Source organism: Equus quagga, chromosome 12 (genome assembly GCF_021613505.1).
Source record: "Equus quagga isolate Etosha38 chromosome 12, UCLA_HA_Equagga_1.0, whole genome shotgun sequence".
Lineage (NCBI taxonomy): Eukaryota > Metazoa > Chordata > Mammalia > Perissodactyla > Equidae > Equus > Equus quagga.
Window position 1 is genome coordinate 800,625 of NC_060278.1, and position 23,950 is coordinate 824,574.

At 39.6% G+C, this 23,950-nt stretch overlaps 1 long non-coding RNA gene across 1 annotated transcript; it reads right to left on the reverse strand.

Annotated features, from left to right (window-relative positions):
• Window positions 1–5,929: 5,929 nt before the first annotated feature.
• Window positions 5,930–22,139, reverse strand: LOC124248459 (uncharacterized). The gene is made up of 3 exons (XR_006891046.1): window positions 22,016–22,139; window positions 18,038–18,154; window positions 5,930–5,992 (listed from the first exon to the last, which is right to left on the reverse strand). It is a non-coding gene; the product is annotated as an uncharacterized LOC124248459 (long non-coding RNA).
• Window positions 22,140–23,950: the final 1,811 nt, after the last annotated feature.

Below are 23,950 nucleotides of genomic sequence, written 5' to 3' on the forward strand. Positions count from 1 at the left end.
ATTTAATTACTTTGCTTCTGCCTTTGAACAGGGGAATTGTGTTTTTATTTTTCATGTTTTTTGTTTACAATTTCAAAGACCTATATCCCTGAGCTCTACTGTCATCACAACCGATGAAGACTATGGATTCAAACACTTCTTTCCAAGTGAGGGCAATAATCAAAATCAGCACTCAAATTGTACTGCTACAAAGGGAAGACTGTGAGTCCAGGGTCTTTCTCACATCTTTCTGAGGAGCTATGCCACTACTTCTGACAGGTGATGTTCAGGTCAGCCCTCCATTCTTTAATGTCCCGCCAGGGTGATGCATAGGAGAAAGCCTGCAAAGATGCTGGTATTTGAATAATTTTCTTCTCCAACTTCCAGGGTTAATTCAGATTTTTCCTTCAGTGTTGCATTCTCAGAGTGATTTCATGAAGACTGGAATGGAAGATAAATAGGGTGTGAATCAAATCTAACGGCCTTAATTCTTCATGCAGCGAGTAGAGCTAGATTCTCTCTTGTTTCCTGTTATCAGGAATGCTTCTGCTTTATTCACATGGCTTCCTCTCCCAAATAAAAATTGACTTTGACTTTAGTTGTGCCATTCTGTCCCGAATATATTCTGACCGTTGTCTACAGAAGGCTATGGCTGTATGACAGCTGTGCACCCGCTGATGATGGTTGGAGCTGTCAGTGCCTCAGAAACTTTGGGTATCTTAAAGCACACACCGGTTTCCCCATTCCATCTGGGGCCCTTCAGATAGGCAGAGTTGGGAGGTTGTGATGAGCAGTAAGGCTCCAAATGTTTTATGCAGAGCTGTCTTCCTTCGCATTTTTCCTTAGTATCTTTTTAACCCCAAGACCATCAGTGCCTGGGGCTTCCTGCCACAGGGAGCACTTGTGGAGCAGCTTAGCTTTCCACTGCTGCAGAAAGGAGTCAGGGGCGGTCCACACAACCCAGAGAAGAGGCCCACAGAGGCACAACTGCTGACTCCCTTGCAGGAAGTAGAAGCCATGTCCATCATGCAGGTCTTTGCCTGTCACGTTATATCAGTTCTGGGCTGAGAGTCGGGCTCAACCAAAGCACCAGCCACTGGAACAATATCTGCTTCAACGCTGCACACAAACACAACCTGAAGGGCCTTGCATTATTAAAAAGGGCGGGGAAGGACGCAGAGGCCTGTGAGAGCAGCATCCTTCACAGGTCCTGCGAGCTTCTGGAATTATCTGCCTGCCTCCACGCAAGTCAGGTATATGTTTATGGCTCATCGGTATTTGTGGAGCTGCTCCTAGTGTTGCAGTTGGTTACCAGAGTTAGAAGGAGCCGGGGATCTGGAGTCGTTTGAATGCAGGCTCAAATCAGCTGACAGTGTTCTTATCAATAAAATAAAGATAATAAAATAAATCTTGCCAAACTTTCATGGGATTATTGGTAATGAACGTGAAGCTCCTCGCACAGTATCTGGCATTTGGTGGGTGCTGAACTAAAGATGGTGCTCCTCCCCCTCCTCCTCCTGCTTCCTCTGTCCTTACGACCAGACCAGTGCTAGCTCTCCTACCACTACCAATAATACCGAACACAATGGGACGTGTCACATAGGCTACGCTTGAAAAGACACATTTGACTCTAAATATTTAAACCTGTAGCAGCAGCTCCAAAAGTCTCAGCAAAGATACACTTGGTGCATTTCAGTTTACAAATGGGATCTGAAGTCAGCACTTAGCAAAGTGACAAAACCCAACAGCCTTCTTGGATGACTGCGGTGGGCAGGATTGATGCATGTGTCTCACTTGTGTAATCACTTGGTGTGAGGTCTGCACACTGGCGCTCTCTTCCCTGAACCTTACCAACTGAACATTCCCCAACGTAGAGGTTTGGTTTAATTCCAGCACAAGCAACTGAGAAATGGCCTCAGTGTAAAGTCTCTGAAATGAAGGCCTTCAGATCAGTTTGGATGAATTTACAGGGAAATGGAGTGAACTGGATCTAGTCATTGTGCAGAGGGCTAAAGGTTGATGCTCTGTTAGAGGTTATCGTGGGTAAAGATCATTCTGATTTATACCCAGCCTCAACTTTATCCATCTTATCAGTGGGTGATCCTGCTGCCCCAGGGTTCATGGAATGCAGATGTTATACATAAACCAAAGGAAAAACAAGTATGTGATAAACCAGAAATTCCTGTGTAAACCAGTTTGTAAGATCTGTGAGCAATTATATGTGGTGAAATTGTGGAAAATATATAAGAATTACAGTATTTTACTGAAAAGTACATAATTTCATCTTCCAAGTCATCAAAAATAAATGTACTTTAAAATATTTTTATGGGTCTAAATCATAGACCTAATATAGTTTGTTTCCATTTATATCCATTTTGTCATAAGTCAGTTTAATCTCTAAAATATTATATTTCTATTTTTTGTACTTTTAAAATATTCATGATTATTCCATTGTGTTTAATGTATAAACTCATTCCTTAAATTCCTATAGCTTTAAAATTTGCAAAGTAATTTACATACTATCTATTTATTTTAAAGGAATAGTCTTGTGAAATTTGTAGGACAGGTACTTATTTTCTCTATTTACAGAAGAAGAAACAGGCGTTTGGAGGTTGAGTCAATTGCTGAAGGTCACCAGCCAGCTTTCGGTGGGGGAAGGGCCTAACCACGGTTGTTAGGACTCCCCCATCAGGAGGATTTTCCCTCCACCTTGTGTCTTCCCAGAAATTCTAGATAATCCAAAGTAATTTCTGGAAATGCATTCAGTTAATGGGCACTGAGGGTGGGTAGCCGTTTACCACACCATCAGATTTTATATTCCACGTGGCGGCAATCCAAAAGAAAAGTCTTTAAAGGCAAAATCTCTGCAAGAGTAGGCAAAATGCTCCTCATCAAACACAAAAACACTACACACATTGGATATTCTGTGCCTTCAGTAAACGAACCATTGACAAAGTCCCAGGGCTGACTTCACTCTCAGAGTCAGAGCATTGACGGACTCTGCAAAGAACCCACTGGAATAGGCTGCAAGTCTGTGCACGTGAACCAAGGGCCTACCCTGTCCTGTTGTGTGTGGTGGTCACCAGAGGCCCAGCAAGCTGCTAAACAAAGGGGAACCAAGGGCACATATGCCCTGCATGTGCCCATTGGGACTCAGCAGCCATCTGCTGAGCCCTAAAATACTGTCCTTGGGAAGATTGGGTCCACAAATTCAGGCATGACCCAAAGTGTCCTCTGCTGTCCATTAAGGATACACAGAGCCCAGAAGTTAGCTTGTCATTCCAAAATGGAACTGTCCCTAATTTGGATCTGTTCTTTTGCGTTCTGAATACCTCCCATGAAGCACCCTGACGGCAAGGCCACATTCCAACACCTCAGCGCCTTCGGTCACATTCCGGGGGGAGCGGCTTCGGCTTCACATGCCATATGATTCATACCAGAGTAGTGTGTTTTCATTATCTGAAGCTAAACAGATTAATATACATTTGTGAAACCCATTTGTTTCTTGAAAATTTGGCTCAGGAGGATTTTAATAATCCCTCTGGATAGTGGCTTAAATAACCAACCCCAGCATCTGTGCGTCGGCAAGCCAAGGAGCAAGGCAAAGAAGAAGAAAGAAATGTCGACAAACACACAGAGCTTTCTCTATTTTGGGGGCTTTCTTGGAACAGCTGCTCAGTGTCACGTTTTTAACTAAACAAGTAACCCTCACATGCTTTCTTGTGTGGAATAAGAATTGCTAGACTCCAAGCCGACAGAATGCACTAAAAAGTGGTAATGAAGCTTAATGTCAGAACTGGCTAATTTCCAGTTGCTTAGTCGGCATGGTGAGGTAATGAGAAGATGTTTTCACAGCCTTCCTCAACAGAGAACAGCCTTTGTAGGCAATTTGCACTGGAGTCGGTGGAAGGTGAGGATGAGAAGAAGGAAAATGGGAAACTACAAGCAGGGACCCCTTTAAACCCTATTCTGAAATCTCTAGATCACTGACACTCTGAGGCTGGGTGAAGCAAGGAGAACCTGCACCCTGATGTAAATGTCTTCACATTAAGTAGAAGAAAATATCACTCAACCTAATATCTGATAAGTGTCATGACGATAACCACTAAACTTGAATTAGGCATAAGCTTTGATGAATTATTTTTTTTCGACTTGTGGAATAAGTAAAAGTCAGTCACCTTTAGTTATATACTGTATAAATCACCTTTAACGAAAAGAGAATATTGCATTAAATTGAGACTTTTCCCCGAAATTCATCATGAACGTTTGATTTGAGATTATAAAGGACACACGTCATGTTAACTTTAAACAAAATTGTACACTTAGGATTCTACTGACTCTATTAAGCTTCATTTCAATTCCTGAATTTTATGTGTAATCTCTTCTCAATGGCTGTAAGAGAAAGAATGGGGTAGTAAGGTTGGGTAGGATAGTGGAGACCTGCCAAAACAGAGCCCGTGCCATCCTTTGTTCTGAAAGACAGGAGTGGGTCTGTCCAGATGCGACACTGGCACACCCAACGCCCTGGACAAACTGGGGTCCCATCTGCACCTGGCCTCAGTTTTTCCACTTGCGAATGAAGGGACTGGACTTATCCAGCCTAAGTTGCTCTTCTGCTCAACTCCCCCATGATTCTGTGACTGAACTTACACTGTAGGTGTTATCAATCCCCATCACAGGCAGCCAGCCTCCATTTGCATCGCTTTATAGATTTGATTCTGACTCCTCTTGTTCAGACCCCGTGGCAGATAAGAATAAAAGGCAGGTCAGGCCTGAAGAAACCACTCCCCTATATTTTTCCTCCAAGTTGTTTTTATTATCCAGATGAAAGTGTGCAAAAAATAGGCAATGTAGGCCATTTGTGCTGTCTATAAAAAAACGATTATTCATAAAATTTTATTAAATTGTAATGGAAAATATAATTTACTATCTAACTCAAAGATCTTTTTATAACGCTAGACAGAAAATTTCTGTTTGTGTTTAAATTAAGAAAAATGTTATTTCTGCAGACAAATGTGTGTGCATCTACCTGTCAGGAAATAGAATCTATGCAATATGACATGTTTTCCCTTTCACTTAGCAGCCAGGAAAATGAAAGCCAGATTCAGTAATGAACCATATAAATGACCATCTTTAGCGTCTAGTATCTTTCTTCTTCTTTCTTCAAACTATATCAACCTATTTTTGTTCCTACTTACCCTAATTTTTCTTTATATTTAATTTTTCTTGTTTCAAATACATTTGGATACAGAGAAACTCTAGTTGCAATTATAATAGACAATAATATAATTAGTTGAATGAATTATATAGTCAAAATTCCCAGTAAACTCAAATGTAATACTGATCAATATTTTGAATATTCAAAATATTATGTTATTGGAGAAATTTCTTTTTAAAAAATTTAAATCATCTTTATAAAGGTTTTTTTCTGCGTTTCTCTAAGCCATAATGACCAGAAAGTGGGAATGAGAGTCCTTTCTAGATCTAAGGCTGAGGCACAAGACCGCTCAGCCACTTTAGAACAACAGAATCTGTGGGAGAGTCAGGGCCCTGAAAGACTGCCCCACAGGTCGAGCCCAGAAAGGAGGAGGGAAACACAGATATAGGCAGGACTCGGGAGCAATTCAGCCAAATGACTTGCCGGAGACACAGAAAATGTAAAAACTCTGGAATTTTCCAGACAACATTTGCTCATGCAGAATTGGGTGTGATTCAGATTCATCTTAACCTTTTTAGGGAAGTAGGAAGCAGAAGTGACAGCAGACCTTCAGGATTACATGTCGATATCACAAGCCTGAGAAGAACAGGGCTCCAGTTATGCCTCGCATGAAAAATATCTTATGAGTGAATAACACAGTGTAAAGGACTGGTTTAAGAACAACTAGAACTTACAAGAACAGAAACAATGCTTGAAACTTAGGGGGAAATAATATGAACAAAAAGCTTGCCTGTTTGGACTCCCATCTTCTGACGACAAAGGTACTGTTCTTCTGACATGAAATGTGAATTCGGCCTAGAAAAATTTTAAGAAAGTGAAAGGAGTACACAGTAGTCTCTAAAACTTGTCTACTTTTATCCATGCACACAGCCCCTATAAATTAAGCTTCCTAAAATTCATCTCTGGTTGTTAATTCTTCCATTCATGGAAACATTTTCAAAGCGTTTTATTAGATATTATAAGAAGAAACAAAGATACATAAGACACAGCCACTGGCCCCATGCCTAATCCAGTTTATAGTCACTGCTTCCTAGGGATCCAATTTTTTTTTTTCTTTCTGAGGAAGATTAGCCTAACTACTGCCAATCCTCCTCTTTTTGCTGAGGAAGACTGGCCCTGAGTTAACATCCATGCCCATCTTCCTCTATACGTGGGATGCCTACCACAGCATAGCTTGCCAAGTGGTGCCATGTCCGCACCCGGGATCCGAACCAGTGAACCCCAGGCCACCGAGAAGCAGAACGTGTGAACTTAACCACTGTGCCACCGGGCTGGTGCCCATATCCAAATTCTTTAACCAGACACAAGAGCTTCCTTTTTTGCTCTTTCTTTCTGTCTTTCTTTTGCTGTTGTTATGGTTGCTTGTTTTCTTTATTCCAAACTACCCTTAGGTTCTCTCCCTATTCCCCAAATATTCCTTGTGTTCCCATAAACTAAGCATTTTTCCTTCAACTTTAGGACTTCATTCACCTCACCTCCCCAGTGTGGACGGAACAACACAAGCCATCTTCACACACTGAAACTCTACCCGTCTCTCAGAGTCCAACTCAAACCCTTTCCCGCCTGGACCTTGACTTCCTACCTGTACGACTCCAGACCAGTTACGTACCTTCTCCAGCTTCCGTTGTCTCTTCATAAAATGGAGCTAACACTTACTCAGAAGGCTATTTTAAAGGCTGAGATAATACTTAGCACAATGTGGTACATAGTAAAGTTCTACAAATATCTGCTACCATCATACCATTTTTGCCAATAACACCAAAAATGAATGACCACTTCCTCCACAGAAAACCAGATATTTGTTCCTTTCTAATATCTTTTATTAATGTCATTTCTGCCCTGTCAGTTCTTCTCTCATATTACATTTCTAATATCTTTTATTGATGTCATTTCTGCCCTGTCAGTTCTTCTCTCATATTACATTTCTTCAACGTATCTTGCATATAGCACAATATGATCTATCTATATCTATATCTATATATTTATATATATACTCTGAGTATTTTAAAATCTTTTCCATAAATTAGTGCTTTTGTTTTTTTCTTGACAGAAATATGATACACGATTTTTTAGGAATCTCTGTGCTAAGGTTGCTACCCTCCAGAAATGCCCACTTTGTGCTGCCTCCTAAAACCCTCCCATTTATTAATCTCAGAGTCACCCGTCTCCCATATAAAACCTTTGCTTGACATAATTTCTTGCTTCATTGAGAAGTCATGGATCTTTGGTCTTAAGACACTTCTTCATATCCTGTTTCACTGTATAGTTGTGTGCATGTATTTTTCACATGCCCTAATACATTATAAACTCCTCATGGTTGGGAAATACTCCTTAGTTTTATTTATTTATTTTTAATTTATTATTTTTTGGGTGAGGAAGATTGGCCATGAGCTAACATCTGTGCCAATCTTCCTCTATTTTGTGTGTGGGATGCCACCACAGCATGGCTTGATGAGCAGTGTGTGTAGGTCTGCACCCGGGATCTGAACCTGTGAACCCCAGGCCACTGAAGAGGAGCATGGGAAGTTAACCACTGCACCATGGAGCCGGCTCCATACACCTTAGTTTTTAACCTCTTGCATTTCATAGTTTGTCCACACATTAATTCATTCCTTAATTCATCCATTTGCTCATCCCCTCACTTGCATGGAACCAATGGCTGAGAGCTTACAGTTGGGCACTGTGACAAGAGTGCAGGGTTTCAGTCCTTGGCCGCTTGCTGTGTTGTCTTGGCTTCTCTGACATGGCTTCCTCAACCAGAAATGTTTGCTGTATGTTTAGTTATATACACAAATATTAAAATGTTACAGGATCACCTAGCAGAGTCATCGTAGAAGCCAAGTAAATATCAGTGTTCTTCTCTTATCTTCACCAACAAATTCTTTGTTAATAGAGAGAACCCCCAGGAATGTTGAACGCAAAGCAACTATTCTGTACTACTGCAGGCATTCTGAATTGTGTCACACGCTGTAGAGTATGTCCCTGGATCCCTGGATCGGTACTTAAAACCCTTTTAAAGGCAGCCAGGGGAAAACAAGAAAAACTAGGGAGCAACAAAACTGAAAAATCAAGACATCAAACATCAACTCCCTTGTTAGAAACTGCTAATTATTTTGTTTTGCTTTTACTGAAAAAGAGTAAGCGGAGTAACATGGATTTCTGGTAAAATAGAATTCCCTCCCGTGAGCTGAGAGCAGGCTGCACTCTCCACAGAACCCAGGGTCAGGCCGCATTTCTGACTGCTGCAGGCTAGATCATTTTTCTGTGGCCTGAGCACACCCTGAATTCCCCTCTCTCCTTTCTGTCTGCAGTGTCAGCAGAGCTGGCGTGGGCCAGACTCGTGTCCCAAGCCCAGCTTCACGTGATCCGGGGCCTCCGCAATCAAACCAGTCTGTCAAACGTAGAGTATAGGGCACATCTGCTCTCTGCATTTCTAACCTAGAATTAAAATTATTTTAAAATATAAGCAGCCTATGGGTAGCCTGACTACTGCCAATACCATTTAGAGAATATATCGGTTTAGCCCAATTTCTACTCCGCATTTTGGTAATTTCATGTTAACATATGGGAAAGCCTCAAAGTCGCATGCTGTTGAGTTCCAAAATCTGCTGTTCGCTTTACAAGGGTTGAAATCACTGTAGAAGAAACAGCTTTGTATAGTAGCAAAAGTTCACATTTTACTTCTTATATATTTTGCAGATAAATTTTTGAATAAAAAATTTTAAAGGCAATCATCCACATAATTTCATTTAGGAGCTAGAGTTTAGAAAATAGCTGTTCCTTGTTTCTTCTCACATGGAAGGTCAGATACACAAACCTCTCAGTTTGGTCTGTCTTTGCTGCACCGGTCTGTGAGCTGGAGCAGTCTTCAGACTTTCCAAAGTGCCCCCCCACCACGGCACGTTCATTCAGAGACATTACATTTGTTTGACATTAATTATACTATTTGAGCTCTTGTCTAATTTATAACCCAACACATAGTCCATTTTTTCTGAATTGCTTTAGGTGTGTTAATCATTTCATGTTACTCTTTGCTATATTTACAATCAAAGTGTCCAGGTCCCCTTGTAATACTCTCACTGTAAGGTACGTCTGTAAAGTGATCCAAGTTTAAGAAGAATGAAACAGAACCATTTATTACCCAAGTCAAAGCTAAAAAGTCTGGAAATTAGAAAACTATTTTGATGTTTTAAAAAATTAAATTGTGGGGCGAGCCTAGGTGGCCCAGCGGTTCAGTTCAGCACGCTCTGCCTTGGCGGCCTGGGTTTGGGTCCCAGGTGTGGACTCACACCACTTGTCCGTCAGTGCCCATGCCATGGCGGCAGCTCACGTAGAAAAAGAGGAAGACTGGCAGCAGATGTCAGCTTAGGGCAAATGTTCCTCAGCAAAAGAAGAAAAAAATTAAATTGTTTTCTTCTGTGGTTTCACAGGAAACAGAATGGACCAATATGTAAACAATGCTATTTCATTTGCATATAGATTGGTTTAGTAGGTGTATATTTAACTTTACGAGAAACTGCAAAACCATTTTCGTTGGTATTTGTAACATTTTACACAACCACCAGCAACGCATCTTTACTCTCGTGTACTGTCTTTTTTTAAAATTTCAGCCATTCTAGTGGATGTGTAGTAGTAGCTTATTTATTTATTTATTTACGTATTTATTTATTTTTGAGGGAGATTAGCCCTGAGCTAGCATCTGCCGCCAATTCTCCTCTTTTTGCTGAGGAAGACTGGCCCTGAGCTAACATCAGTGCCCATATTCCTTTACTTTATATGTGAGACGCCTGCTACATCATGGCTTAACAAGCCGGTCTACACCCGGGCAGCAAACCAGGAAACCCCGTGCCGCCAAAGTGGAATGTGTGAACCCAGCTGCTATGCCGCTGGGCCCATCCCTGTAGTAGCAGTTTATTGTGGTTCTAATTTGGATTTTCTTAGTTACAATGATGCTGAGCACTTTTTGTGAAATGCTTGTTCTAATCTTTGCTTATTTTTTACTGTTTACTTTTTTTGCTATTGAGTTATAGGAGTTGTTTATTCTGAAAATAAGTTTTGGGGGTTTTTTTGGTCAGATTATGTTTGGAGATTATTTTCTTTTTCTAGTTAATGGCTTGCCTTTTCTGTTTCTTAATGATGTCTTTTGATGAAGCTTATAATTTGATATAGTCTAATTTATTAATTTTTCTTCTTCTGTTGGTTGCTTTTTTCTGTGCCCCGCATGATAATTTTCTACATGAAAGCCTTGAAGATATTCTTCTATTCTAGAAGATTTATAATTTGAGCATTTATATTTTGGATAATCCGTGTCAAAGGAATTCTGTTTGTAGTACAGCTACAGGCTGTGGCTCCAGAGCCCCCAGCACCATTTGTTGACAGAACTTTCATTACAGAATCGCCCTGATGGCTGTCCTGAGAAACAGTGCATCCCGCATGCGTCAGCAAACCCACGGGCTGTGCATCCTGCCCCAGTGGCACCATCTGCTTATCCTCGCCCTGGCACCACGGTCCTGATTACTGCAGCTTGACAGCAAGTCTTGAAGTCGGGTGTTTTCTCTTCTGAATTTGTTTAATTTTCAAGACTCCTTTGACTATTCTAAGTCTTTTGTTTCCTGCCTAAATTTTAAAATCAACTTGTCAATTCTACAAAGGAATTTGAGGATTTTGATTGCTATTGCATTGAATCTATAAATAAATTTGAGGAGAAATGACATATTAACAATATTGACTCTTCTGATCCCTGAAAGTGGCATATGTCTCTTTCTTTAGGTATTACTTATTTTCACTCAGCTAGGGTTTATATTTTTTATTGTGGAAGTCTTGCTCTGCTTTTGTTAAATTTATTAAGTATTTTGTGTTTTCTAAGGATATTGAAAATGACATTAAAATTTTTTTTCCAAGTAGAGCATTCTAGTATTTAGAAATACAATTGTTTTTTGTTTATTGACTCTTTATCCTGCCTCTTGGCTTAATTTACTTGTTAAGTCTAGTAGTTACTTTGTAGATTCCACAGGATTTTCCATGTAAACAATCAGATCTCTTGGAAGTAGAGAGACCTTCCCTGCTTCCTTTTCAGTCTGCATTATTTTGTTTCGTTCCTTGCTTTATCACACCCACTAGGACCTTCGTTTCAACATTTAATGTTTATTCCCAATCTTAAATGGAAAATGCTGACTTTCAGCATTCAGCCTAATGTTAATTGTAGATGCTTCCTTTAGTGTGGAATACTGAGGAAGCTCCCTTCTGTGCCTAGTTCTCTAATTTTTAAAAATCATTAATAGGTATTGTTTCGTCAAATTCATTTTGTACATCTACTGAAATCATTTTCTCCTTTTATCTATTAATATTATGAATTATACTGATTGCTTTTCAAATGTTAAACCAAACTTGCATTCTTTGTATACACTCCACTAGGTCATGGTAATTTTTTTTATATTTTTGCATTCAACATTTGCGTATTTTGCTAACATTTTGTTAAGGACATTTGCATATAGTTCCTGAGAGATATTTGTGTTTTTAATTTTTTTTCTTGAGGTGTCTTTGTCAGGTTTTGATATCAAAGTCGTCATGATAAATTTTCTGCAGGTATCTCTGCCCCAACCCTTATAATTTCTACACATGAATGCTACCACCACTATCTAGCAGCTCAGTCTCTGTCCCCTTCTCGTCAGTCAGGGTTGGCCTTGTGTCTTGCTCTAACCACTAGAATGTGGCGACACCATACCAGTTCCCTGTTTATGACTGCTGGGCTGGCAGCTTCCGCTTTCGATCTGTTGGAATCCAGCTCCAGGTAATTCAGTGATGAGAGAGCACATGGAGAGAAAATCACTGCAGCCTTCTAGTGATCCCTGCTAATGCCCCACACGTGAAGGGTAGGCTAATGGGGCCCTCGCAGCCCTGCCCACCTGCTTCTGAGTGCTGCGGCAGGAGTGACGCCAGCTCACTTTACAGTGAGCAGTACCATGCGACTGGGACCAGAATCCTAGAAATAATACACCGTTGCTCTTTACACCACTGATTTTTGTGATGCTTCACAACACAGCAGTAGAAAAGTGATACAGTTACGCTAGCCTCATAAAACAAGACGGAAAATGATTCTACTGTCACTTTTTTCTAAAAGATATTGCATATGATTGGTATTATTTTTCACTTAATGTTTGATAGAATTGATTAATGACTAATCTGAGCCTGCTGTGCTCTTTATGAGAAGATGTTTTTATATAACAAATTCTATTTTTTAATAGATAAGAGACTGTTTAGATTTTCTAGTTCATGTCAATTTTGACAAGTTATTTTTACAGATTTGTCTATTTCATTTACATTCTTGCAATTATTCGCATAAAATTTCTCCATTTTCTTTTTAATATCTGAAAGATTTGCAGTAACATCCTTTCATTCTCGACTGGCATTTTTTGGAATTTTTTGCTTTATAATTTTATGTAATTTTGTTTTGTATTTTAAGTAATTCATGTTTTTACCCATATTATATCCTTACATCAACTTCTTTGGGTAAAATTTTCTCTTCTTCTAGGTACTTAAGAAAAAAACTTAACGCTATTGAATTTTTTTCTTTCCCAATATAGGAATAAAAAAATCTATAAATTTCTCTCTAGATATATGGATGTGTCCTAAAATTTTTAATATTTTGCCTTTTCACTTTCAAAATGGAAATTGATCTAAAGCAGAAGTCATGAACATGGCAAATTCAGTTTTCAAGATACAATACTTTCCAAACACTTACATTCTTGACTTATCTCTTTTTAAAATTTAGGAGACAATGTTTTAAAAATCCAAATTTCAATACTCAAATACGTACAATAAGCAAAAATTTTTTAGGAAAGACTGAGAAATGTTTTTGCATAATACATCATATATAATATCTGGAGTATATAAATAGTTTTAGCAAATTCACCTGAAAAGCATATACTCCAGAAGAGTGGTCAAAAATCAGGACAGAATTTCTAAAAGAAAAATGACCAATGGCCAATAAGCATATAAAATCACTCATGATGAAGCTAGTATAAATTAAGCGCTATGATATCATTTATCACTTCATGAATAAATTCTTTTGTAAAGGTAATACTATATGCTATTAAGGATGTAGTGAGACAAGCACCAGTATACTGTGAGAGTGTAAATTGTGACAAAGTTTTTGGAAAACAATTTACAAAACACGTATGAAGGTCCAAAATAGATCATATATATTGATCCCATAATCCCAATTCTAAGATTATGCTTTAGGAATATACTTCAGAAGTAAGTAGAGATGTTGACAAAGAGTAAGTGAAAGAATATTTTCAGCACTATCTGTGCTGGCAAGAATTGGAAATAAGAGCTAAATGTCCAACAGTAAGGGCACAGTGACATAAACCATGGTACAGATGTATTATTGACTGATAGTCTATAAAATGATTTTGAAGAATTCACAGCATGATAAGAGAATGGACAGAATAGAATTATGAACAAATTCGCAAAATATTAATTTTTTCATTTAATATTGTAACCACGTAGCTAGGAAGATAGGTAGGAAAAGGGTTACTGAGAACACAGTTAACAACTAGCAGAAACTGTCAGATGTTATTCAGACAAAGTTCTGAAAAGAACAAGAAGAATCCAACAGCAATCTCTTGCGAGATAGCCACACCAGCTTACACCAGCTCTAATGCCCTGAAGTGACCTGCCTTCATTAACATCTTAAATTCTCCTCCTCTAGGAGGGTCCAAGCAGCCATCTTTAGATCATGTAACGAAAGAAGTAGCATGTATACATGCATTGCATGCACCTTAAAAGACATAGCTGTTATGCAGTACACCCCAATCTCCCTCCTTTTCCTTAACTGAATACTCATGAACTTCCTCTGATCTAACATTAAAAGGACCCTTGAAATCCCTGTTCAGGGAGACACTGCCTTGGGAGCTGTCCCCCAGTGTTCTCCATTGCTTGTGCAAGCAATAAACCTTTCTTCACCTGCTTCTGACTTGGTTGTGCTTTTCAGCTCCTCACTCACCGAGGGACGAATCCATTGAGTTTGGTTACAATATGACCCCAAATATGCAATATTTATCAAGTATAGAAAATATTTTTGTCTGGGAGGAAATTAACAAAAATCTTAATCCTTCGTGATGTCATAAACTTGATTCTTATTTGATTCTTTATAATTTTCTGTCTTTACTAAATTATTTTTACTGTGGTAAAATATACATAGAAAATATACTGTTTTAACCATTTTTAGGAATACATTTCAGTGACATTAGCACATTTACACTGTTACGCAACCATCACTATGATTTACTAATTTTTAAATGGCTAATTATCATTGTATAATGAAATTATGATAAATATTACTTTACATTATTTCATTTAATCTAGATCCACATCTTTTGAAACAATAATTGTATCAAAAATACAGAAGTAAGGGGCCGGCCCCGTGGCCGAGTGGTTAAGTTCCTGCGCTCTGCTGCAGGCGGCCCAGTATTTCATCGGTTCGAATCCCGGGTGCGGACATGGCACCACTCATCAGGCCATGCTGAGGCAGCATCCCACATGCCACAATTAGAAGGACCTACAACTAAGATGTGCAACTATGTACCAGGGGGCTTTGGGGAGAAAAAGGAAAAATAAAAAATCTTTAAAAAAAAATACAGAAGTAAACATTTTCCTCATGGTCAAGAGACTATCCTAAGTGATGAATTGTCAGATTAGGGTACATAATTTCCAAGTAGGTATATTTCGATGTATTTAGATTTCAGTCACCGTCCAGTTCACAGCCACCCCGTGTGAGGCCTGTGCCTTGGAGTGATGACCCTCTCAGAGGTTCTGTGGGCACATGCACATCTGCAGGCTCTCAGATTATAATTTCTATAATTCCTCCTGCTTTGCGAAGTCACACATCACTCCTCCAACTCTGTCCTTCCAAAATGAGTGTAAATGTTTATCCCTGAAATCTCCCTGTTGTCTTTATAGGTTAATAGATTTTTTGAAAAATTCCTTTCCTGTCATTGTATTTGGGTTTTAGTAGGAAGAGGCGGTTGACACATGTTGTCAATACTCCACGTTTAACCAGAACTCTCTGTTTGAATTTGGACTGACTTAGAGTCTAGCAACAGTATGATGTTAATTTAGTCACTGTCTCAGGAGGATACAACGTGCAGGTATATTAGTGTTCCAGCTAATAAAGATGAACCTTAAATAAGAGATATGTATGAATTGAATATCTATGTCCATGAACGTTAAGCATAACAAATTTTCTTTATATAAATTCAGAGTATAAAATGTGTGGTCTCTTTTCATCATTTTCTGATTTCAAATATTATTATCTCAATTATCTAGATGTTGGATGGGTGGATTGTTAATAGATTGATGGATAGATAGCTGTGTATCTCACCACTGCTGAGATGTTTAAAATGTAGCAGAAGTTCTTAAAGGACATGAATAAAGTGCAGATAGGTGAAGAAATTCTTGTCATTACTGTCAGTTTCTGGTTGGTAGATGATAAATATAGCCTAATTAAGTTATTAGGAAACTCACTTCTCTCTACAAGTTAAGCTGAAAATGGTAGGCTGTCATAGAATAGAAATAGTAGATGGGGACAAAGATGGACCTAGAAACGTAAAGATTCCCTGAGTGGATTGTGCAGCAGTTTCGTTCCAAACCCAAAACATGGAAAACAGTGGATGTATAATTATGTTTGCATTTGGCTCCTTTTTACATGTGTTCTTTTTCTTGGCTTCAGACGGTTTAAGACTTAGAATGTCTTTGTCTTCTATTTACTTATGGTGTTCAAAATTGGCAGAGTTTGTGGATTTAGGATATATAGAAGAAACCGTAGATTAACGGAGCTGTTGAACGTCCTTTTGTTAGAATATAAACAGTTCTATTTTACCCTTCAAAACAGATATTAGTTGCATTCTTTGCAGCAGAGCACGCCCCCTCTTTCAGTAAGGAAGCACAGTTAGGAATTAAGTCCACTGAGCCTCTCGTTACAAAAGCAATGTTTACCCCATGACAAGCTATTCTGATGTTCGTAATGTTTAAAGCAGGCTTCCAAAAAGGGATCCAGTTAAAGTATAGGGTAAAAGAGATTCAGAGATAAATAAACATCCAAGAGACATCTCTACACTGGGCCTCCTTCTCGGGACTAAATAACCGTCAGTTCAGATAACTGATATTTACCTACAAACCAGGGTGAATGGAGAAAACTGAGTTACTCTCCCACACCATTGTCTTAGAGCTTGTGGCAAGATAAAACCTAAAGTTTATTTTCAAACTGCCATATATTTTTTTAGCTCATATAAATAGATACATTAAAGTTTGGTTTTACTATTGAGACATATCATACTGGCTGTCCTGAAGCACTAGTTTTCTCTCAGATCAGATCAGTTCAGGATTATTATGAGGCTGTTTTGCAAATAAATACTCCTCCACTAGACTTCCTGTTCGAGTGGCAGCACACCGAAAGAGAATGGGAAATTTTCCTTTAGGCTCTTGGACGAGGCGACCTTCAAAGTCCACACGGTCTAGGAGCTATGCCCTTGCAGTTGAAGGAGAAGGCAGCCTTTCATGGACCTTTTCTTCATGCGTTCATAAAGTTCAGGCTTATATAAGATTTTTTCTTTTACTACTGTCATTTTTTTTTTTAGTCAAAACAGCATATGCCAGTGAAAATAAACAAAAATCGGAAAACTCTGATCCAGCGTTTTTGCCTTCTGCTTCAAAATATTTTGTATCATAAATTCTACTAAATTTTGATCAAAGAACTGTGGGAAAATATCATGGCTATATAAGAAAATTTTAAAAATGGAAAAATAACTTCAAATAAATATAAATGTGAAAGTCATTTAAAGAGTTAATGTCTAACTTTTACCTTCTGGAAAGGTACATGAAAGCGTTCTTATTTTATCCAAATTAGTTTCCAGGAATCTAGGGATGGAAATTTAAGAAGCTTGCACTATTATTCTATACTTTAGCCAGCAAATGCACGAGAGTTTTGTGGGAGAGCTGCATGTCCGCAGGGTTAACCTTGCGCTCCACCATCTCTTCTCCTCCACCTGAAGCAGACTGTTCGATCAAGGCTCACCCTGGTTCTTTTCACTCATGAGTAGACAGCTCGAAAGGGATAAAAGTAATGGCATTTTATATGTACCTCTTTTCAAACATTGAAAGAGTTTCTGAGTGAGTACAGGGCTGCTTCCAGTTTGTAAACTGCAGAAACCTGGACAAAGTCATAAATCGTCCACTGTAGCCAAGGTTCCTTTCAACCTATTTAAATTCTATTTGCTCAGCCATGCTAAGTGAGCAAAACTCTGTGAAAGTGATGACTGCGTGAAATGAGTTCAGTTTTATCAAAAAATTAAGAGAAGCTTAGTATTTATTTAGTGGTATTGAATAATTGTTACCATGCTGCTGTGTAGCTGGAGATACACAGGAGAGTCTGCCATATGGAGGTAGCAAAGTTTACTTTCCTGGACGCCCAGCTGGGCTTGAGCTCAAATCTCAGCTCTGCTCCTGACAGACTGCTTGATCTGGGCATGTTTCTCAACCTCTCTAGGACTCAGTCTCATACAAAATGGGGGTACACCTAGTACCTATGTTATGGAGTTACTAAGGAATGAAATAAGATGACACAGCAGAAGTCTGAACATTGCCAGCATCCTACAGATGTTGGTGTTTCATTACAGCTATAATCAGTATCACTTTTACATAAACAAACTGAATATTTATGAAGTCATATGGGAGAAGCCAATTGAGCAAGATCTCCTTTCTCAAATCCTCTAAATTCTTCCCCTCCCTCCTTAGAAACCATTTATTGGGACAGGTGTGAAGATGAATTCTGAAGTTTACCTAAGCAGGAGTACTCCTCAGTGGATAACAGAAAGAAAGAGAAGATCCACAAGGGTCAGATTGATCCTGTTGTTGCAATTCCGTAGTTGGCTCCAGCTAGTACCATCTCTGAGTAATCTGCAAAACAAGTCAAGGGTTCTGCCCAATAACCCCACCTCCTTTCAGGAACCCCCATCTCCTATCCAAGTATTGATTCTTTTTCTCCAACCGGGCCTATCCCCAAATCAAAATGTATCTCTTCTTCTTTCCAAATGAACTATGCCTAGACAGTTCAGCTAAATTCTCCACAAATTGTCTGTACAGTTGGAATAAATCTCAATCCTTCTGGGATTAAGCTGCTTCTAGTTCCCCCAGTTCACCATCTGTTTAGACCCTCACATCTTGTGCACGCCATTCTCTCAACCTATCCCACTTCTACCTGCTCTGGAAATTCCTCTTCATCCTTCAAGACACCCTTCTACTTTTACCTTCCTTCTCAAATATTCCAGGATGGCCCAGGCAAAGTTAGTCACTTCTTCCACTGTGTTTCCACAGCCCATTGTTTCCTATTTTAAAATCATAGTATTCATCACCATATCAATTACCATATGTATTTCCCAAATGGACCAAAGTTCATGGGCTGTTTGATTCTTCTCTGTAGCTTTTAATGTTTCTAGTCCAGGCCCAGAGTACAGCAGATTCCCAGCAAGTGCTATGTGGACAAATGCTATTGACTATTCTCTTCGCTTCTAAAATCAATGGAATTGGCTTTGGATCCAGCAAAATATTAACAGAGCAGCATATTCTTTTCTTGTAATTGCAAGAATGGCTACAAGTGAAACTAAAACTACCTAACCCCTGGAACAGAGAGGGATGTCTTTGGTTCCATCTCTTTGCGAAGACAATGTGGACCAGCAGTGACATAAAGAGGACGGGACACAGACTTTGAAGTCAGATCCTGGGTGTAAGTGTCATGTCCATCTCCACCACTTGACAGCTGGGAGCTTTGCACACATTACCTTCCTCGCTAATCCTTACTTTCCTCTTTTATAAAAATGTAGAGATGTTGTGAGCATTACCTGAAATGATGCATAAAAGGAGCTGAGTGAATGTGTGGCACGTGACGACTCCTGAATGAACGCAGTGATCACTGCTAAGCCCCTTCCTCCTCCAGGAGCTTGATCCGGGGCTGGTGTGCGGAGGGGTACAGGTTTAAAAGGTTCACAACTAATGAGGGTGTGACACAGGGTTGCACATGGACACTAATTAGGGAAAAGCTATGCCCAAGCATGTTATTTTGGGAATCAAACTCAAAGTTAAATTCATTTCACTTAGCAGCCACACACTGATGATGTCTAAGCTACATGTTATGTGTTTTGTTTTCTTTTATCTTCTTTAATAGCCAAAAGAGAAATCTTTACCTTTTCTCTGTAAATATTTTGATAGTTTTTGACTAAGTAGTTTAAGAAAAGACATAGCACAATAATATAATTATTTTGTCTGATTCTCACAACAGCCTATATTTTTAAACAAGGGAATTAGTATAAGATTACTATGATAAAGAAATATTTTGAGAAAAATTTCACCATTCAAAAACAGACTTTATCTTAGTTGTTACAGAATCAATACATTTTCTTAACCACAAGCATTTTATCATGTCATATGATACTGCTTGGTGAATTTATATGTCTCCTTGAGAATCACTGACTGATGCTATTGTCTTCAGACACAGGCTAACCTTAAAGAACAATGGTGCTCACAGCACAGAGTTGTGTAATGTTGTGTGTATGCAGTGTATACTGTTTCACATCCTCCATTTTACACACTGGCATCTCTTCAGTAAATCCTTTTTTGGCCCACCGTGCGGCCAGAGAGTGAGGCTAGCTGGAGTCCTGGAGTGGAGCCCTGGGCCATGGCTCTGACTCCCTGAGGAGCCAGTTAGCAGTGTGCTGCTCCGTGCCCTGACTGTACCCTCAGTTTGGCCCTGTGTCCAAAGACAGTGGCTGGGAGAGGAGGCCTGTCCTGGAGCGCGCAGGGTCTCCCCACAGGAAACGCTGCTCAAAGCATATGCCCTGCTGAGGATTTGGGAGGGTCATTTTCAAATCACAGGCCAACACACTATCTTAATATTCATTTACTGCTCCGATCATTGTCAAATAACCTATTTTCAGAATTTACCACCACCCCTGGCAGAAAAAAACACGCTAACATGCCCAAAGTTTATGAGTTATACAACTATAAAGATAAACATTCTACTTAGAGATAGCTCCTAAAGTCCATTTAGGGGTCCTTACCCCTCTCCCTCCTCGCAGAGGCATTGGAAGATGGCTTTGAGTAGCAGACTGTAGGAAAGAGCTCCTGCCTTACACACGAAGAGAACACTGCCAATAATTGTCTTTGCCTTGGGAATTAGCATTGCATCCACTTAAGTCACCTCAGGATAAAATACCAAGTTTTATGCACTGACTAGAATTTTCCCTCGAAGTATGTTGTTGTTATTTTTATTTATTTATTTTGCCTCATGCTTTCTTAACGACCAGTTTCCCGGGAAACCATTAATTCACGTAGTCAGTTCGTCGATCAACACATTTCTTAAGCACCTGTTCTGAGCCAGACCCTCTTTTAGGTGTGAGTTGCCTAGAGCAGCGCTTCTCAGTCTTCAACAGGGATCTTGTCCAAACAGATTCTTAGTCAGGAAAACAGCGGTGGGGCCCAGGATCCTGCATTTCCAAGAGGTGATAGTAACAGTGCCGACCAGGGACCACCTATCATTACTGATGGCTCAAAAGAGACCCAGTTTCAATGCAGTGTCTGAAAATGAACAGTGCAAACTCTAAACAGGGGCAGATTTTTCAACTAAAGCTTGGATTTTCTATGGATTTTTAACTGATTTGAGGTAACTGTTGACAAGAAGGCTGGGCTAAATTTGTGAAAAGGTCTCAAAGGCGTTTTAGTTTTTAGGCTGCACAGAATCAACATCTAATAACCAATAAAGCAATACCCAGAAAAGGTCTTCTTGTCCTGGAAACAGGAAGAGATAAGATTGACTTTTTAGGGGCCGGCCCAGTGGCACAGCGGTTAAGTTCACACGTTCCGCTTCTCGGTGGCCTGGGGTTTGCCGGTTCACATCCCAGGTGCGGACATGGCACTGCTTGGCAAATGCCATACTGTGGTAGGCGTCCCACGTATAAAGTAGAGGAAGATGGGCATAGATGTTAGCTCAGGGCCAGTCTTCCTCAGCAAAAAGAGGAGGATTGGCAGCAGTTAGCTCAGGGCTAATCTTCCTCAAAAAAAAAAAAAAAAGATTGACTTTCTATCCCTGTATTCAGTTGCATTTGTTCAACTTTAGTTGCAAAATGACTAAAAATTTGAATGATGCTTAAAACACGAAAATTGGGTTTTCTTCCTGAAAGTTGCATACAGTTGTTAAAGGTTTCTTGTTTTTCCTATTGGCATATTGAAAACCTGTTGTATCTCCCAAACTGCCCTTTGAAAGCACAGACCCACTTACCAGAAGTTTCACGAGTAGAGTTTTCCATCTGGAAGGTGAAGTTTGGCAAACAAAACCCCAGAGGCGATAGCATGGGATGATTCAATACATTCCTAATTCATCATTTAAATTTCCATGCCTGGAGAAAATTTTGTTGGAAACTTTACAACCCTAAAATGAGTGCTGAGTAAGGCACAGTTATTTCCAGTTTTTTCAACGGTGCTGCAAAACCACTCCTGGTAAGCAAGAGCCAGCCGTGTGTCACAACGACCGATTTCATTCTGTTGACACATAACGCCTTTTATTTCTTACACCAAACACTGTGTTCTACCTCACTAAAATCCATATTTGTTACAACTTTATATGGGAATGTGAAAACTCAAGGGGACACTAGCTCATCTGTCCCTGAGATTAAAAACAGAAGGACATCTCTAAGTTTAGATTTTTCTCTAAAGTCGTACAATATTATCAACTTTAGTATACACTACAGAATTTTTCTCAATTTTTACCTGATTCTCCACACTTGTAACATACACCAGCACACTGAACACTCTCAGATTTCCGGTTTGTCTTCCATATCCTTGCTTGAAACGCGAGCTAAAATTTCATAGCAACCCCAAATTTGGAACCATATTTTTAACTCTCAAGCCTACACGTGATTACTAAATAAGAAATTCTTCCTCTCTTCCTTAACTTCTGCTTGGGCTCATCTAGCTGTAGTTTTAACGTGTGCACTCTACAAACATTTTCTTCCTTATCAAGGAGCACTTTTCGTCAGCTGTCCCTGTCTCCGAAGTGACAGAATAAAGCTGCTCCTCCCCGAAGATCAGGCTTTCATGGAGCCAATAAAATGTAAAGCGCAGCCGTGCTTGCCCTTCCCCAGCAAATGTTTATCAAAATGGGCTACTGTCTGAGAGCAACTGAAAACTGCTGCACACGCTGCACACGCTGGGCCCGCCTCTTCCTGCATCCGTGCTGGGAGGGAAAGGGGCTGACGTTCTGCGCCAGCCGCTCCAGTCTCGCTGTGAGAATTCCCTGGTGCCGCAGGTTCCTTCAAAGCCAGGAGGATCACTTTACACAGATTTTCATTGTACTCCAGGGAAGTTTATGGAAATGTTACAGAATAAGCTACAAATGGAAACCTGGCCTTCTGCCAAGCTGCGTCTCTCTCTCTCTCTTGTTCTAACAACATTTCTTTCCCCCTCAGCGCTTCATGTGTTCTGTAGCAGGGAACATTTATCTCAGACTAATTTTAGAAAAAAAATGTACCAATTACATCTCAAACAACATTAATAACTGATACCTAATAGCATAGTGGTGTGCTGGACATCTTGCTAAATGTGTTACACTTATTAAACGTAAATGCTTTTCCAAATGCTTTACAGAGACTAACTCATTGAATCCTCACAATAACCCGTGGGGTGACTACTTTTGGTGTCTCCATTTTACAGACAAGGACAGTGAAGCACAAAGAGGTGAAAAGATCTGCCAGGGTCACTCAGCATCCGGGGCCGACACGGCAGGGGCTTGCGGGCCACCCTCAGCAGAGGCTGGGCTGCCCCGGGCCCTGCCATAGACCATCCGTGAGTCTCCCTCTGTCCACAGCAACCCTGAATGAATCAGAAAGAACTACTGAAAAAAAGGGGGTGGATCGATTTTACATTTGACTTATTTTATATTACCAGGGTAATTACAAATTTTTAAGCAATTATGGTGCAATTTTTCTTTCAAAGATGGGTAAATGTGTTCTTATATTTTTGATTTATGCAATATGACCAAAACAGCATATACTACAAAATGCTTTTAGAAATAAGAAAGTGTGACATTGACTTGGATATCATTAGCTTTGTAATCACAATAATTTTCTTTAAAGAGTAGGGTTCCGTGAGATAAAATAAATTTTTAAGGAAGAAAAGGAAAAGAAAAGAGAGAAAAAAGGAATGGGAAAGTAAAAGTAGTTTTCAAAACTCTGGCTCACGTGAATGTGTGACATTGGAGATGCTTGCGTGATGCTCATTATGGTGAACTTGCTCATCAAGTTGAGACTGGAAACAAGAATTCTCCTGAGGTTGCTGGGCCTTCAGGTTTGATAGGAAACATAAAAACAGGAACATATCCCCAGTACGCTTTTCCCTTGTGAGTGTAGTTTCGTTGCACAGAAGATTCACGGCCCAAAATGCCTGTGTTGTACTCCCAGTCCTCAGACTGACTTTTTCAGTGACCTTGGCAATCGGCCAGGCCACTGTGATTTCATTTCCTCCTCTGCAAAATTAGCAGAACGCTTACCTACATCCCAGATGTTGAAAGACTTAATTAACGTCAACGTTTGTGTAAAAATGAAATGCTGTTTACCCAATAAATGCCAAGTAATCCAGATTTTTCACTCCCACTCTTGGCAGGCGCCACACAGGAGAGAAGAAAAAAATATTAACTTACTAAAGGAA